General features: G+C 40.6%; 1 protein-coding gene across 1 annotated transcript in view; it reads left to right on the top strand.

Annotated features, from left to right (window-relative positions):
• FAM186A (family with sequence similarity 186 member A) overlaps positions 1-19,421 on the top strand; it is an 83,942-nt gene that overhangs the window by 889 nt on the left and 63,632 nt on the right. The window lies entirely within an intron of this gene.

Below are 19,421 nucleotides of genomic sequence, written 5' to 3' on the forward strand. Positions count from 1 at the left end.
ATAACTACTGGAAAAGACATAGCCTTAACTGGACAGACCATTGTTGACAAAGTAATGTCTCTGCTTTTTAATATGCTGTCTAGGTTGGTCATAACTTTTCTTCCAAGGAGTAAGCCTCTTTTAATTTCATGGCTGCAATCATCATCTGCAGTGATTTTTGGAGCCCCCAAAAATAAAGTCTGTCACTGTTTCCACTGCTTCCTCATCTAATTGCCATGAAGTAATGGGACTGGATGCCATGATCTTTGTTTCCTTAATATTGAGCTTTAAGCCAACTTTTTCACTCTCCTCTTTCACTTTCATCAAGAGGTTCTTTAGTTCTTCTTCACTTTCTGCCGTAAGGGTGGTGTCATCTGCATATCTGAGGTTATTGATATTTCTCCTGGCAGTTGATTCCAGCTTGTGCTTCCTCCAGCCCAGCATTTCTCATGATGTACTCTGCACAGAAGTTAAATAAGCAGGGTGACAATTATACAGCCTTGACATACTCCTTTTCCTGTTTGGAACCAGTCTGTTGTTCCATGTCCAGTTCTAACTGTTGCTTCCTGATCTGCACACAGGTTTCTCAGGAGGCAGGTCAGGTGGTCTGGTATTCCCATCTCTTGAAGAATTTTCCACAGTTTATTGTGATCCAAACAGTCAAAGGCTTTGGCTTAGTCAATAAAGCAGAAATAGATCTTTTTCTGGAATTCTCTTGCTTTTTTGATGGTCCAGTGGATGTTGGCAATTTGATCTCTGATTCCTCTGCCTTTTCTAAAACCAGCTTGAACATCTGGAAGTTCATGGTTCACGTATTGCTGAAGCCTGGCTTGGAGAATTTGGAGCATTACTTTACTAGCATGTGAGATGAGTGCAATTGTGCGGTAGTTTGAGCATTCTTTGGCATTGCCTTTCTTTGGGATTGGAACGAAAACTGACCTTTTCCAGTCCTGTGGCCACTGCTGAGTTTTCCAAATTTGCTGACATATTGAGTGCAGTGCTTTCATAGCATCATTTTTTAGGATTTGAAATAGCTCATCTGGAATTCCATCACCTCCACTAGCTTTGTTCATAGTGATACTGCCTAAGGCCCACTTGACTTCACATTCCATGATGTCTGGCTCTAGGTGAGTGATCACACCATTGTAATTATCTGGGTCATGAAGATATGACAGAATATGGTCCACTAGAGAAGGGAATAGCAAACCACTTCAGTATTCTTGCCTTGAGAACCCCATGAACAGTATAAAAAGGCAAAAAGATAGGACACTGAAAGATGAACTCCCCAGGTCAGTAGGTGCCCAACATGCTACTGGAGATCAGTGGAGAAATAACTCCAGAAAGAATGAAGGGATAGAGCCAAAGCAAAAACAACACCCAGTTGTGGATGGGACTGGTGATAGAAGCAAGGTGCGATGCTGTAAAGAGCAATAGTGCATAGGAACCTGGAATGTTAGGTCCATGAATCAAGGCAAATTGGAAGTGGTCAAACAGGAGATGGAAAGAGTGAATGTCAACATTCTAGGAATCAGCGAACTAAAATGGACTGGAATGGGTGAATTTAACTCAGATGCCCATTATATCTACTACTGTGGGCAGGAATCCCTTCGAAGAAATGGAGTAGCCATGATAGTCAACAAAAGAGTCTGAAATGCAGTACTTGGATGCAGTCTCAAAAACGACAGAATGATCTGTGTTCATTTTCAAGGCAAACCATTCAGTATCACGGTAATCCAAGTCTATGCCCCGACCAGTAAAGTTGAAGAAGCTGAAGTTGAACGGTTCTATGAAGACCTACAAGACCTTTTAGAACTAACACCCAAAAAAGATGTCCTTTTCATTATAGGGGACTAGAATGTAAAAGTAGGAAGTCAAGAAACACCTGGAGGAACAGGCAAATTTGGCCTTGGAGTACAGAATGAAGCAGGGCAAAGGCTAGTAGAGTTTTGCCAAGAGAACACACTGGTCATAGCAAACACTCTCTTCCAACAACACAAGAGAAGACTCTACGCATGGACATCACCAGATGGTCGACACCGAAATCAGATTGATTATGCTCTTTGCAGCCAAAGATGGAGAAGCTCTATACAGTCAGCAAAAACAAGACCAGGAGCTGACTGTGGCTCAGGTCATGAACTCCTTATTGCCAAATTCAGACTGAAATTGAAGAAAGTGGAGAAATCCACTAGACCTTTCAGGTATGACCTAAATCATATCCCTTATGTGGAAGTGAGAAATAGATTTAAGGGACTAGATCTGATAGACAGAGTGCCTGATGAACTATGGATGGAGGTTCCTGACATTGTACAGGAGACAGGGAGCAAGACCATCTCCAAGAAAAAGAAATGCAAAAAAGCAAAATGGCTGTCTGAGGAAGCCTTACAAATAGCTGTGAAAAGAAGAGAAGTGAACAGCAAAGGAGACAAGGAAAGATATACCCATTTGAATGCAGAGTTCCAAAGAATTGCAAGGAGAGATAAGAAAGCCTTCCTCAGAGATCAGTGCAAAGAAGTAGAGGAAAACAATAGATTAGGAAAGACTAGAGATCTCTTTAAGAAAATTAGAGATATCAAGGGAACATTTCATGCAAAGATGGGCTCAATAAAAGACAGAAATGGTATGGACCTGACAGAAGCAAAAGATATTAAGAAGAGGTGGCAAGAATACACAGAAGAATTGTACAAAAAAGATCTTCACGACCCAGATAATCACAATGGTGTGATCACTCACGTAGATCCAGACTCTGGATAACAAGCTCCAATTCTTTTTTTTTTTTTTTAACGATTTATTTATTCACTATTTTTGGTTGTGCTAGGTCTTCATTTCTGCATGCAGGCTCTCTCTCTAGTTGCAGTGAGAGGGGGCTACTCTTCATTTCAGTGCACAGGCTTCTCATTGTGGTAGCCTCTCTTGTTGCAGAGCACAGACTCTAGGTGCAGGGGCGTCAGTGTTTGCAGCACAGATTTTCAGTAACTATGGCACAAGGGCACATTAGTTGCAGCTCATGGGCTCTAGAACTCGGGCTCAGCAACTGTGGCACATGGGCTTAGTTGCTCTGCAGCAAGTGGAATCTCCCAGACCAGGGATCAAACCCGTGTCCCTTGCATTGGCAGGTGGATTCTTGTCCACTGTATTACCAGGAAAGTCCCCACAAGCTCCAGTTCTGTATTAATCGCTTTCAATTTCATATCATAGTTAATCAAGCTTTTTAAGAAATGAATCACATATGTTGTTGAGTGACTTTGATAAAAAAATTATTCTATAGCTAATATTGATATCTAATTTTAGTCAATAGCTTTCATTTGTTTTCTTTTTTTTTTATTTGTTTTCTACTGAGCTTTTATCAAATAGTTATTTACAAGAAGAAATGTGATTGTGTGTGAATTGACTTCTAGCTCCTTTTCTTTCCCCTAAACACTTCATAGAAGAGGGGTTTATTGGCCAAGAGAAATCCAAAGACAGTACATTTTTTCTTTTGTGTTTTTCTAGGAGTTTTATACTGTTAGATTTTACATTTAGGTCTATGATCCATTTTGTTTTAATATTCGCATATCATATCAGATATGGATCTAAGTTCTTTTTTAAAAACAATTATTCTAGCTCTGTTTGTTGAAAAGACTACTCTTTCTCCATTAAATTGCATTTGCACCTTTATTGAAAGTCAATTGACCATATATGTGTGGGTTAACAGTCTCCAGTCTGTTCTCTTGACTATTTAAGTATCTTTATGTCACTACCACAGTGTCTTGATTACTGAAGTTTCATAATTCTTGAAATCATATAGTTTTAGTTCCTAAACTTCGTAGTTTTTCAGTTGTGCCCAACTTCTCTCACATCGGCCTTTTAACTTTTTATCCTCTTCTTGGGCATTTCTCTCAATACTTAAACATTCGTAACCTAAAAATTGTCTTTGTTCATACTACTTTCTCCCTTGCTTTTCCATAGGAAATTTAGAATCAATCTGTCAAATTCTATTGGGGGGAAAATGCCTACTGGTATTTTGACTGGGAATGTATTGAATTTGTATATCAGTTTGGGGAGAATTGAAATCTTAACACCATTGACTCTTCTGACCCCTGATCATAGCATATCTCTCCATTTATTTAGGTCTAATTTTTCTCAGCAGTGAATGTTAAGCCAACCTTACGCTTTTGGAACAAACTATTTGCTTTGCATATAATTTGCTCTTCTTTTTTTTTTTTTTTTCTAGTTTCTTTAAGGACAAGCTGAGGTCACTGATTTGATAACATTGGTTTTATTTTGTTTTGTTTTTAACTGTGCGGAGCCTTCGTTGCTGTGCCAGGGCTTTCTCTGGTTGCAGTGAGCAGGAGCTACTCTTCATTGCGGTGCGTGGGCTTCTCATTGCAGTGGTTTCTCTTATTGCGGAGCACAGGTTCTAGTTGCTTCGGCTTGTTAACGTTTTTAGTGTTTTGTTCCATATATTTCCCCCTCTCCAAATGAAAATGCTGTGTTTTCATTTTCATTCAGTTTTATACATGTTATAATTTCATTTTTAATTTTTTCTTTGATCCATGTGTTATTTAGAAGAGTGTCATTTCTTTAGTTTCCAAATATTTGGAGACTTCTTGCTCTTATTTATTTCAAATTCAATTTCATTGGGGTCAGAGAACTTATTTCATATGATCTGAAATCTAGTGAATTTCTTGAAATTTGTTTTATGGCTCAGAATATGGTCTATATTAGGAAATGTTATGTATGCCATTGACTATAATTTTCATCTTGTTATTGAATATAAATAACAATTACCTCAAATCAGTTGATAGTATTGTTCAAGTCTTCTGTTGTTTTTTTCTCAACTTTATCACTTATTGAAAGAGGGATATAGAAATGTTTGGCTACAACTGTGCAATTTTCTATTTCTTCTGATAGTCTATCATATTTCCCCCACGTACTTTAAATCTTTATTATTAGGTGACTAAACATTTAGTACTTTGGCCACCTCATGGGAAGAGTTGACTCGTTGGAAAAGACTCTGATGCTGGGAGGGATTGGGGGCAGGAGGAAAAGGGGACGACAGAGGATGAGATGGCTGGCTGGCATCACCGACTCAATGGACATGAGTTTGAGTGAACTCCGGGAGATGGTGATGGACAGGGAGGCCTGGTGTGCTGCAATTCATGGGGTCACAAAGAGTCAGACATGACTGAGCGACTGAACTGAACTGAACTGAACTGAAACATTTAGAATTGTTATGTTTTCTCAATGAATTGGCTACTTTAGTATCATGGAATGATCCTATTTATCTCTAGTAATATACTTTTCAGGCTTCCCTTGTAGCTCAGTTGGTAAAGAATCTGCCTGCAGGAGACCCAGATTCAATTCCTGGTTTGGGAAGATCCCCTGGAGAAGGAAATGGCAACCCACTCCAGTATTCTGGGAATGTTTTCCAGTATGCCTGGGAAATCCCATGGTCAGAGGAGCTTGGCAGGCTACGGTCCTTGGGGTCTCAAGTGTCAGACATGACTTAGCAACTAAACCACAATATACTTTTCTCTGTAACTTAAACAAACTCTGTTTGTTTGTAACTTAACAAACACTTAACAAACAAACTTTGTTTGTTTGTAACTTATTGTTTGTTATAGCCACTGTAGCTTTCCTTTGATGAGTATTACCGTCCTTTTCCTTTTTACTTTCTTTCTTTTGGTCATACTGTGCAGCATGTTGGATCTTATTTCCCTAACCAGGGATCGAACTCATGTCCCCCTGAAGTAGAAGCATGGAGTCTTCTACCTGAACCTCTAAGAAGTCCTCCTTTCCCTTCTTCTATTCTTTTACTTTAAATATATTTCGCTTACTATATTTAAAATAGATTTCTTACATAGACTTTCATGGTGATGCAGTGTATAGGAATCTACCTGCCAATGCAGGGGACATGGGTTCAATCTGTGGTCCCAGTAGATCCAATGTGCCTCAGAGCAACTAAGCCCATGAGCCACAACTACTGAAGCCTGTGAGCCTAGAGCCTGTGCTCTGCAACAAGAGAAGCCACTGCAATGAAAAGCCCCCGTACCATAACTAGAGAGAAGCCTCCACTTGCCACAACTAGAGAAAGCCTGAGGGCAATGAAGACCCAGCACAACCATAAATAAATAAATAAATAATTTTAAAAATAGGTTTCTTACAAGAAGCATATAACTGAGTTTCTTTTTTATCCAACCTGACAATTTCTGCCTTTTAATTGGATGTTTAGACCATTTATATTTAATACAATTATCAATATGGTTAAGTTTAAATTTACCGTCTTGCTATTTGTTTTGTTTGTCCCATGTTTTTTGTTTGTTTCCTTTTATTATTCCTGACATCTTTTAGAGTGAATATATTTTATGATTCCACTTTATTTCCTTTATTGGTTTACTAGCTATACTTTTACTTTTCGTTGGTTGCTTTGGGGTTCATAGTGTATGTATTTAGGTTATCACCATTTACCCTAAAGTGTATTACACCAATTTTGAGCAGTGTATAAACTTTGCAGCAGTATTCTCCTTTTTTCCTCTCCTGGCCTGTGTGATATTTATGCCATACTTCTACATGTATTATAAACTTAATGTCTATTACTTTCCAATTATTTTTGTTTGAAACAAGCAGTTAACCTATTTTTAAATTTTTATCCTGATAAAATATACATAACAAAATTTGTGATTTTATCTATTTTCAATTGTACAATTCATTGGCATTAAATACATTTATAGTGTTGTGTAACCATAAAATGAACCCTGAATATTCATTGGAAGGACTGATGCTGAAGCTGAAGCACCAATACTCTAGCCACCTGATGTGAAGAGCCAACTCATGGGAAAAGACCCTGATGCTGGTAAAGATTAAGGGCAAGAGGAGAAAGGGGCGACAGAGGATGAGATGGTTGGGTGGCATCATTAGCTCAATGGACATGAGTTTGAGCAAACTCCAGGAGATAGTGAAGGACAGGAAAGCCTGGTGTGATGTTTCATCACCCCAAACAGAAACTCTGACCCATTAAACAATAACTACCCACTCCCCTTTTCCCCCAAACCCTAGCAAAAGCCATTTTTCTTTCTGTCTTTATGAATTTGCCTACTCTAGACACCTTATGTAAGTGAAACCATAAAGTATTTGTCCTTTTGTGCCTGATTTATTTTGTTTAGTGTGTCTTAAGAGTTCATCTCTGTTGTAGAATTTTTTAGAATTTTTTCTTTCTAAAGTTAAATAATATTCCATTGTGTGTATATATTATATTTTAGGCACATGAGTTGCTTCCACCTGTCTGCCATTGTGAATAATGTTGCTATGAACAAAGAAGTACAAATATCTGTTTAAGTGTCTGCTGTCAATTCTTTGTATACTCAGGAGTAGAATTGCTGCAGCCTTTGACTGTGTGGATCACAATAAACTGTGGAAAATTCTTCAAGAGATGGGAATACCAGACCACCTGATTTGCCTCTTGAGAAATTTGTATGCAGGTCAGGAAGCAACAGTTAGAACTGGACATGGAACAACAGACTGGTTCCAAATAGGAAAAGGAGTTCGTCAAGGCTGTATATTGTCACCCTGTTTATTTAACTTATATGCAGAGTACATCATGAGAAATGCTGGACTGGAAGAAACACAAACTGGAATCAAGATTGCCGGGAGAAATATCAATAACCTCAGATATGCAGATGACACCACCCTTATGACAGAAAGTGAAGAGAAACTCAAAAGCCTCTTGATGAAAGTGAAAGTGGAGAGTGAAAAAGTTGGCTTAAAGCTCAACATTCAGAAAACGAAGATCATGGCATCCGGTCCCACCACTTCATGGGGAATAGATGGGGAAACAGTGGAAACAGTGTGAGACTTTATTTTTCTGGGCTCCAAAATCACTACAGATGGTGACTGCAGCCATGAAATTAAAAGACGCTTACTCCTTGGAAGGAAAGTTATGACCAACCTAGATAGCATATTCAAAAGCAAAGACATTACTTTGCCAACAAAGGTTCGTCTAGTCAAGGCTATGGTTTTTCCTGTGGTCATGTATGGATGTGAGAGTTGGGCTGTGAAGAAGGCTGAGCACCGAAGAATTGATGCTTTTGAACTGTGGTGTTGGAGAAGACTCTTGAGAGTCCCTTGGACTGCAAGGAGATCCAACCAGTCCATTCTGAAGGAGATCAGCCCTGGGATTTCTTTGGAAGGCCTGATGCTAAAGCTGAAACTCCAGTACTTTGGCCACCTCATGTGAAGAGTTGACTCATTGGAAAAGACTCTGATGCTGGGAGGGATTGGGGGCAGGAGGAGAAGGGGACGACAGAGGATGAGATGGTTGGATGGCATCACTGACTCGATGGACGTGAGTCTGGGTGAACTCTGGGAGTTGGTGATGGACAGGGAGGCCTGGCGTGCTGCGATTCATGGGGTCGCAAAGAGTCAGACACGACTGAGCGACTGATCTGATCTGATCTGATGGTAATTTTATTTTTCATTTATTGAGGAACTGTAGTGCCAGCTAACTGATGAAAATTAAACCAAGAAACTCATTCTCTGACTTGCTGAATTGCAGTACAAGTTGAGCTCCCAGTGTCACTAGGTGGCTCATGTTAGAGTGAGAACAATGAAAAGGACTGGGATCCTGAAAACTGGAATGGGGATGTATGCAAAGACTTTGTTAAAGCTTGGAATATTGAAAGCTCTAAGTAATGACTAGTTTTCTTTGCCAGAGAAGCTGCCTCTTTACCCAACATCAATGAGAATGGCTGCTCCATGCCTGTCTCAGAGGATTAACCTTGTATTGCCTGAGGAAACTACAATGACCTTTCCTGAGGCAGTTGTACCAAGCAAGATGATGCTGCTTCCTCAGAAACCACTCCCACAACATCTCTTTGTTTCTAGACCTGTAACTAGATTAAAATCCAGTAAGCCACTGAAGATAAGGTATAAAGTGAGACCCATGAGGAAGTGCACTACACTCCAAAAGATCTACTTGAATTTTCTAATTTTTACATATGGAAGTCCAGAGAATATGTATGGGAATGGATGTTGAAGGTGTGGGTGTGGGATAGTGACAGAAGAAACATAAAGTTGGAGCTTCCCTGGTGGTTTTGGAGAAGGAAATGGCAACCCACTCCAGCATTATTGCCTGGAGAATCCCATGGAAAAAGGAGCCTGGCAGGCCATGGTCCATGGGGTCTCAGAGAGTTGGACACGACTGAGTGACTAAGCATACACACGCACACACGGGTGGTTTAGTGATAAAGAATATGCCTGCCAATGTAGGAGACACCAGTTCGATCCCTGGACCAAGAAGATCCCGCATACTGCGAGTGACTAAGCCTGAGAGCCACAGTTATTGAGCCTGTGCTCTAGAGCTGGGGAACTGCAACTCCTGAGCCCTCAGCCACAACTACTGAAGCCTGAGTACCCTAGAGCCTGTCTCAGCAACAAGAGGAGACACTGCCACAAGAAGCCTGAACAATGCAACTAGAGAGTAGCCCCCACTTGCCACAACTAGAGAAAAGTCGTTACAGCAACAAAGACGCAGCACAGTCAATAAATAAATTTTTAAAAATTATATATATGTTAAAAAACATAAAGTTGGATCAGGCTAACTGATGTGGACTCACTAAAGCAAGATTTAGTATTTAACATTGCAGCTTGGTGAGTTAGAAAAGGCTCCAACAGTTTGTTTGGTTGGTTCGCTGAAACATGGACCAAAAAGTTACTCACACACAGTGAATAAGTTAGACTTGCCAGACTTGTCTTGGTTTAATGTAGGGAACAATTAGAAGGATTAGAGAGACTGGAATGTTAAGGTGGATTTAAGATCTATTCATCCACCCTGGGAACATCCAGAAGACATACCTTTCATCATAACTGTGAGAAATAACTTTATAAGAGGAGCCTTGGCATCCTTGGAGAACTCTGTGATCACTCTTTTCTGTAGGCCAGACCTTATGGTGAAACTGGAAAATCTAAAACATTGGGAGTAATTGGATCCTGAGGTGGCAAGGCCAAGTGGGGGCATACAACCACCAAAGGCTGAGTGGGCATGGTTACCATAATGCACAGCAGAGTCCAGTCAGACACCAATCAGAATAGTATGACTTACGAAGAGCTATGGCATTGGCTAGTTGATTGTAGTATTTCTACTAAAAGTAAAATTGGGCTTCCCTGGTAACTCAGCTGGTAAAGAATCCACCTGCAATTGGATCCAGAGACCTGGGCTGGATCCTTGGGTTGGGAAGATACCCTGGAGAAGGGAATGGTTACCCATTCCAATATTCTGGCCTGGAGAATTCAACGGACTGTATAGTCCATGGGGTTGCAAACAGTTGGATATGACTGAGTGACTTTCACTTACTAAACTCTTACTTGATCTGCATAAGTGGAAAATTTCTAGGTCAAGTGAACCAAAGTCTAATCTGAAACATAACAACAGAGAGTCATGGCTCCTCAGTCAATTCTCAGACTTAAGCCAGTTTACACATCCAGAACCCTCTGAAAGAAGGAGCAGATGGGTTCCTTTGAGGAAGGACACAGTCAGAAATTCATGCTATTAATCCTTCTCCAAGTCTTCTTCAAAGAGACCTGGCCTTTTACTAGGATGATTGTGTATTGGAGAATAGGAAATAATGAAACCTTTTGGGGACTATTGGATCCTGGCTCTGAACAAATGCTAATTCTAGGAGATCAAGAACATCATTGTGATCTACCAGTCAGAGTGCAGGCACTTATGGAAGTCATGTGATCAGTAGAGTTTTAGCTCAGGTCTGTGTCACAGTGGGCCCCATGGGTCCCTGAAGCCATCCTTTGGCTATTTTGCCAGTTCTGGAATACATAAAAGAAAAAGACATACTCAGCAACTGGCAGAATCCCCACAATGGTTCTCTGACTGTGGAGTGAGGGTTATCACAGTGGGAGAGGCCAGGTGGAAGTCATTAGAACTGCCTTTACCTAGGAAGGTAGTAAACTGAAAACAATACTGCATTTCCAGAGGAATGGCAGAAATAAATGCCATCATCAGAGAAAGATGCAGGAGTGGTAATTCCCAGGACATCTTCATTCAACTTGCCTATCTGGCCTGTGCAGAAGACAGATGGACCTTCGAGAATGACAGTGGATCATTGTAAAATTAACCAGGTGGTGACCTCAATTGAACATCTGCAAGTTCACAGTTCATGTATTGCTGAAGCCTGGCTTGAAGAATTTTGAGCATTACCTTACCAGCATGTGAGATGAGTGCAATTGTGCGGTAGTCTGAGCATTCTTTAGCATTGTCTTTCTTTGGGATTGGAATGAAAACTGACCTTTTCCAGTCCTGTGGCCACTGCTGAGTTTTCCAAATTTACTGACATATTGAGTGCAGCACTTTCACAGCATCATCTTTCAGGATTTGAAATAGCTCAAATGGAATTCCATCACCTTCACTAGTTTTGTTCGTAGTGATGCTTCCTAAGGCCCACTGTTCAAGCTGGTTTTAGAAAAGGCAGAGATCAAATTGCCAACATTCGCTGGATCATCGAAAAAGCAAGAGAGTTCCAGAAAAACATCTGTTTCTGCTTTACTGACTATGCCAAAGCCTTTGACTGTGTAGATCACAATAAACTGTGGAAAATTCTGAAAGAGATGGGCATACCAGACCACCTGACCTGCCTCTTGTGAAACCTGTATGCAGGTCAGGAAGCAACAGTTAGAACTGAACATGGAACAACAGGCTGGTTCCAAATAGGAAAAAGAGTACGTCAAGGTTGTATATTGTCACCCTGCTTATTTAACTTCTATGCAGAGTACATCATGAGAAACGCTGGGCTGGAAGAAGCACAAGCTGGAATCAAGATTGCCGGGAGAAATATCAATAACCTCAGATATGCAGATGACACCACCCTTATGACAGAAAGTGAAGAAGAACTAAAGAACCTCTTGATGAAAGTGAAAGAGGAGAGTGAAAAAGTTGGCTTAAAACTCAGCACTCGGAAAACTAAGATCATGGCATCTGGTCCCATCACTTCATGGCAAATAGATGGGGAAATAGTGGAAACAGTGTCAGACTTTATTTTTCTGGGCTCCAAAATCACTGCAGATGGTGATTGCAGCCATGAAATTAAAAGAGGCTTACTCCTTGGAAGAAAAGTTATGACCAACCTAGACAGCATGTTAAAAAGCAGAGACATTATTTTGCCGACAAAGGTCCATCTAGTCAAGGCTATGGTTTTTTCAGTAGTCATGTACGGATGCGAGAGCAAGACTATAAAGAAGGCTGAGCACCGAAGAATTGATGCTTTTGAACTGTGGTGTTGGGGAAGACTCTTGAGAGCCCCTTGAACTGCAAGGAGATCCAACCAGTCCATCCTAAAGGAAATCAGTCCTGGGTGTTCATTGGAAGAAGCTGATGTTGAAGCTGAAACTCCAATATTTTGGCCACCTCATGCAGAGCTGACTCATTGGAAAAGACCCTGATGCTGGGAAAGATTGAGAGCAGGAGGAGAAGGGGATGACAGAGGATGAGATGGTCGGATGGTATCACCAACTCAATGGACATGGGTTTGGGTGGATTCCAGGAGTTGGTGACGGACAGGGAGGCCTGGCGTGCTGAGGTTCATGAGGTCGCAAAGAGTCAGACATGACTGAGCGACTGAACTGAACTGAACTGACCTCAACTGCAGCTGATGTACCAGATGTGGTTTCATTGCTTAAGCAAATTATCATACCTTCTGGTAGCTGATATGCAGCTACTGATTTGGCATGTGGCTTTTCTCCATACCTATCAATATTAGAATCAGTTTTCTTTCAGTTGGCAAGGTGAGCAATACTTTTACTGGTCTACCTCAGGGACATATCAACTCTTCATGCTTAGTTGCTCAGTCATGTCCAACTCTTTGTGATCCTTTGGAATACAGCCCTCCAGGCTCCTCTGTGCATGGGATTTTTCAGACAAGATTACTGGAGTGGGTTGTTTCCTTCTCCATCAACTCTCCAATTTGGTAGAATTCACCAGTGAAGCCATCTGGTCTAGGGCTTTTCTTTATTGTGAGGTTTTTTATTTCTGTTTTGTTCTCTGTCCTAATTATGGGTCTATTCAGATTTTATATTTCTTTGTTATTCAGTTTTCATATGTTTTGTGTTTTCAGGAATTTTTCTATTTCATCTAAGTTACCAATTTGGTGGCATACGGTTCTTCATTTTTTTTAGAAAAAAATTTTACTTCAAGTACAGTTGATGTATAATATTTTATAAGTTGTGGGTGTACAATATAGTGATTCACAGTTGTTTTTCACCAACCCACCCATCACCCATTCACTCATCCATCCATCTACCCACCCACCAATTCATTCATCCACCCTGTGATTCACAATTTTTAAAGGGACTCCCTTTATAGTTATAAAATATTGACTGTATTCCCTATGTTACACAATATATCCTTGTAACTAATTTTATACCTAATAATTTGTATCTTTTAACCCCCTACTCCTATATTGCTCCTGGCCACTTCCCTTTCCCCTCAGGTAGCCACTACTTCGTTCTTTATAACTGAGAATCTGCTTCTATTTTGTTATATTCACTAGTTTGTTGTATTTTTTGATTCCACATTTAACTAATATCATACAGTATTTGTCTTGCTCTGTCTGACTTATTTCACTTCGAAAAGATCCAAGTCCATTCATGTCACTGCAAGTGGCAAGTTTTCATTCTTTTTTTATGACTGAGTAGTAGTCCATAGTCTATGTGTGTGTACATCTTTGTGTTTTTTTTTTCATTTATTTATTTTTTTAAATTTTATTTTATTTTTAAACTTTACAATATTGTATTAGTTTTGCCAAATATCGAAATGAATCCGCCACAGGTATACATGTGTTCATCTTTGTTTTTTAAATTACGTACTTATTTTCGGTAGTGCTGGGCCTTTGCTGATGTGCGTGGGCTTTCTCTAGCTGTAACAAGCATGGGCGGACTGCTCTTCCTTGCAGTGTACAGGCTTCTCATTGTGGTGGCTTCTTTTGTGGAGCACAGGCTCCAGGTGCACAGGCTTCAGTAGTGGTAGCCGTGCTGGCTTAAGTTGCCTGGGGCATGTGAAATCTTCTCAGACCAGGGATAGAACCCTTGTCCTTTGCATTGGCAGGTGGATTCTTATCCACTGTACCACCAGGGAAGTCCTGTACATCTTCTTTATCCATTCATCTGTGATGGACCCTAAGACTGTATCAATATCTTGGCTATTGTCAATAATGCTGCTATGAACCTTGGGGTGCAGATATCTTTTCAAATTTGTGTTTTTGTTAATCCTGTTTATTTCTGTAGAATCAGCAGTAAAGTTCCCACATTGATTTCTGAATTTAATAATTTGAGTAATCTCTTTTTTCTTTGTCAATCTAATTAAAAGTTTGTCAATTATGTTGATTTGGGCGGAAGAGTCAACTTTTTGTTTCATTGATTTTCTATACTCTTTATTTATGTCTGCTCTAATTTTTCTGATCCCTCCTTCTGCTAACTGGGTTTAGTTTTTCTTTTTCTAGTTCCTTCAAGGCATAAAGTTAGGTTGTTGACTTGAGACCTTTTTTTCATGTTTATCCCTACAAATTTCCCTCTTAGCGCTGCTTTTGTTACGTCCCATAAGTTTTTGTATGTTGTGATTTCATTTTCATCTCCAAGTATTTTATAATTTCCTTTGTAGTTCTTCTTTGACTCCTTTGTTGTTTAAGACTATGTTTCCACATATTTGTGAATTTTCTAGTTTTCCTTCTGTGGTTGATTTATAACAATCTCATCGTGGTTGGAAAAGATACTTTGTGTAATATATACTTAAATATATTGAGTACTTCCCTGGTGGCGCAGCAGATAAGAATCCACCTGCCAATGCAGGGAACATGGTTTCAATCCCTGATCCGGGAAGATTCCACATGCTGTGGAGCAACTGAGCCCGTGTGCCACAACTACCTAGGCTGTGCGCCACAACTGCTGAAGCCTGCTCGCCCTAGAGCCTGTGCTCCAGAACAAGAGAAGCCACCACAATGAGAAGCCCACACACCACAACGAAGAATAGCCCTGGCTCTCCACAGCTAGAGAAAGCCCATGCAAAGCAATGAAGACCCAGCAGAGCCAAAAACAAATAAATAAATATATTGAGCTTTTGTGGCCTAGCCTGGAAATGGTCTATCCTGGAGAAGGTACCACCTGCCATTGAGAAAATCATATATTGTTATTTTTTTTTTAATACTCTTGTTTGATGGAGTATTCTATATACATCTAGATGATTTATTGGTTGTTCAAGTCCTCCATTTCCTAACTTATTTTCTATCTAGTTGTTCTATCCATTACCAAAAGTGAAATCTCGCCTTATTTTTGTAGAACTATCTGTTTCCCCCTTCAAGTCTGTTAATTTTTGCTTCTTATATTTTGAGGGTCTGTTATTAGGTGCATCAGATCAGATCAGATCAGTCGCTCAGTCGTGTCTGACTCTTTGCGACCCCATGAATCGCAGCACGCCAGGTCTCCCTGTCCATCACCAACTCCCGGAGTTCACTCACACTCATGTCCATTGAGTCAGTGATGCCATCCAGCCATCTCATCCTCTGTCGTCCCCTTCCCCTCCTGCCCCCTATCCCTCCCAGCATCAGAGTCTTTTCCAATAAGTCAACTCTTCACATTAGGTGCATACATGTTTATAATTGCTATATCTTCTTGCTCTATTGAAACATTCATTATAGTCTCTTGTAATTGTTTTTAAACTTTTTTACTTTGTATTAGGGCAATGGCACCCCACTCCAGTACTCTTGCCTGGAAAAATCCCATGAACAGAGGAGCCTGGTAGGCTGCAGTCCATGGGGTCGCTAAGAGTCGGACACGACTGAGCGTCTTCACTTTCACTTTTCACTTTCATGCATTGGAGAAGGAAATGGCAACCCACTCCAGTGTTCTTGCCTGGAGAAACCCAGGAACGGGGGAGCCTGGTGGGCTGCCGTCTCTGGGGTCGCACAGGGTCGGACATGACTGAAGCGACTTAGCAGGAGCAGCAGGGTGTAACCAGTTAACAATGTTGTGATAGTTTCAGCTAAACACCAAAGGGACTCTGCCATAAATATGCATGTATCCATTCCCCCATCTTGTAATCTTTTTTTTTTTAATTTAAAGTCTATTTTGTCTGATAGTAATATAACTAACCACCTTTTGGTTATTCAGTTCAGCCGCTCAGTTATGTCCAACTCCTTGTGACGCCATGAACTGCAGGCCTCCCTGTCCATCACCAACTCCCAGAGTCCACCCAAACCCATGTCCATTGTGTCGGTGATGCCATCCAACCATCTCATCCTCTGTCATCCCCTTCTCCTCCTGCCTTCATACTTTCCCAGCATCAGATATCTTTTTCTATCCTTTCATGTTCAATCTCTTTGGGTCTTTAGATCTATAGTGAGTCTCTTATAGAAGGCATGGATCATTGGCTTTTTAAAATTTGTTCTGTCAATCCCTAACTTTTGATAAGATGGTTTAATCCACTTACATTTAAATTAATTACTGATAAGGAGGGTTTAGCTTTTGCTATTTGTTTTCTGTTTGTATTAAAACTTTTCACCCTTCATTCCTTTCATTGTTGTCATCTTTTGTGCTTTATAAATTTTTTTTTTAGTGAAATGCTTTAATTCCCCTCTCATTTCCTTTTGAGTATATGTGTTTATCATGCGAATTACACATAACGTTATAAAGTTATACACTCTTAAACTTAATTTATATCAGTTAGACTTTAATAGCATACAACTCTGCCCCTCTAACTTTCCTGGTGGCTCAGACGGTAAAGCGTCTACCTACAACACGGGAGGCCTGGGTTCGATCCCTGGGTTGGGAAACTCCCCTGGAGGAGGAAATGGCAACCCACTCCAGTACCTTTGCCTGGAAAATCTCATGGACAGAGGAGCCTGGCAGGCTACAGTCCATGGGGTCACAAAGAGTCAGACACGACTGAACGACTTCACTCACTCACTGCCCCTATAGCTCTGTCCCTACTCCTTTCAGTTTCTGATGTTACAAATTATGTCTTCCTACATCATGTGCCCCAAAACAGTAACTGCTTTTTTCTTTTAATGCATTTGTATTTTAAATCATGTAGATAATAATAAGGGTTCCTCTGGTGGCTCAGAAGGTAAAGAATCTGCTGCAATGTGGGAGACCTGGGTTCGGTCCCTGGGTTGGGAAGATCCCCTGGAGAAGAGAACTGGAGCTACCCACTCCAGTTCTTGCCTGGATGGAGTACTACCCAGTTCTTGCCTGGATGTAGAATTCCTTGGACAGAGAAGCCTGGCAGGCTACAGTCTATGGGGTCACAAAGAGTTGGACACGACTAAGCAACTTCCATTTTACTTCATTTCAGATAATGATAAATAATAAACCAAAATTACATCAATACTAGCTTTTATAATTTCCCATGTATTTGCTTTTATCAAAGATTTTTTATTTCTTCATGCAGTTTTGATTACTTTGATTTCAACCTGAAGGACTCCCTTTAGCATACCTCATAATACAGTTCTAGTGGTAATGTCCTCAGCTTTTGTCTGATAATGTCTTGATTTCTTCCCCATGGTTTCTGTAATTTTTTTTCTTTTGACTGAGACATGCTTTCCTATTTAATTGTATGCTTTATGATATTTTTTATTGAAAGTTGGACATCTGAATCTTACACTGTGATCAGTCTAGAAATAAATTCTTGTTCTCTCCTAGGGTTGTTGCTTGTTTTTAGAGTTGTATAGTATTTACTATGTGCCAGGGATCAGCCTGACATATAATTTTTAGGTCCTTTCAGGTCTTTTCTGAACCTACATCCTTTTGTGGGCATGCTTGGTGACCTGCTGCTGAAGCTGAAACTCCAATATTTTGGCCACCTGATGCAAAGAACTGACTCATTGGAAAAGACCCTGATGCTGGGAAAGATTGAAGGCAGGAGGAGAAGGGGACGACAGAGGATGAGATGGTTGGATGCCATAATCAACTCAATGGACATGAGTTTGAGCAAGCTCCAGGAGATGGTGAAGGACAGGGAAGCCTGACGTGCTTCAGTCCATGGGGTCGCCAAGAGTTGGACACCACTGAGTGACTGAACTGAACCTGGTGACCTTCTAAGTTCCCTTGAAAATACAATTGCATTCAATTTCCTAATCATTAAATGTCTGGCTTCCAAAAGGAGAAAAAGGAAAAGTGAGGGAAAAACCTGAAATTGCCTCTAAATCCCCTGAAACTGCTTCCACTCAGTGGAGGTTACAACAATGGTAGCTGGCCTTTGTGTCTACACCTCTGTGATTTGAAATAGCAATTCACAATCATAACAGATCTCTCATATTTGGAGGATAAGTTTCTTATTGCCCTCTCTGGCTCTTCTAGGCTGCTCTAGGAACACTTCTGTCACATGTGGAGGGTAAAAAATGAGTAGCTGCTATCATGTCTTACAAATACCTGAGAAAAGAAGAGAAGCTAAAGAAGGAGAAAAGGAAAGATATATCCATTTGAATGCAGAGTTCCAAAGAATACCAAGGAGAGATAAGAAAGCCTTCCTTAGTGATCAATGCAAAAAAAATAGAGACATTACTTTGCCAACAAAGGTCCCTCTAGTCAAAGCTATGGTTTTTCCAGTAGTCATGTATGTATGTGAGAGTTGGACTATAAAGAAAGCTGAGCGCAGAAGAATTGATACTTTTGAACTGTTGTGTTGGAGAAGACTCTTGAGAGTCCCTTGGACTGCAAGGAGATCCAACCAGTCCATTCTAAAGGAAATCAGTCCTGAATATTCATTGGAAGGACTGATGCTGAAGCTGAAACTCCAATACTTTGGCAACCTGATACAGAGAACTGACTCATTGGAAAAGATCCTGATGCTGGGAAAGGTTGAAGGCAGGAGGAGAAGGGGATGACAGACAATGAGATGGAAGGGTGGCATCACTGACTTGGTGGACATGAGTTTGAGCAAGCTCTGGGTGTTGGTGAAGGACAAGGAAGACTGGAGTGCTGCAGGCCTTGGAGTTGCAAAGAGTCGGACATGACGGAGTGACTGAACTATTATGCTAAATGCTTCAGTCGAATGAAATTGGTAGTGCTAGTGGTAAAGAACCTGCCTGCCGATGCAGGTAGATGTAAGAGATGTGGGTTTGATCCCTGGGTTGGGAAAATCCCCTGAAGGAGGCATGGCAACCCACTCCAGTATTCTTGCCTAGAGAATCCCATGGACAGAGGAGCCTGGTGGGCTACAGTCCATAGGGTCACAAAGAGTCGGACACTAGTGAAGCGACTTAGCACACACTCACCAAGAATTTACTGGTCAAGATTTCCTTTGAAATATGGAACCATTGAATATACGCCAGAATTTCAAGACAGTTAAAATCAGATAGATTCTGCCAAAACAGCTTTGCCTAGTTGGACCGATAGATTCCTCATGCTTTCTGCTCAGCCATTTCCCTGGTATCACCTCTCTTGCCTGATATTTTTTTTGAACCTTTTTTAAA

This window comes from Bos grunniens, chromosome 5, assembly GCF_055505025.1.
Source record: "Bos grunniens cultivar Pamir isolate PY7600 chromosome 5, Bosgru_T2T1.0, whole genome shotgun sequence".
In the NCBI taxonomy this organism is placed as follows: domain Eukaryota; kingdom Metazoa; phylum Chordata; class Mammalia; order Artiodactyla; family Bovidae; genus Bos; species Bos grunniens.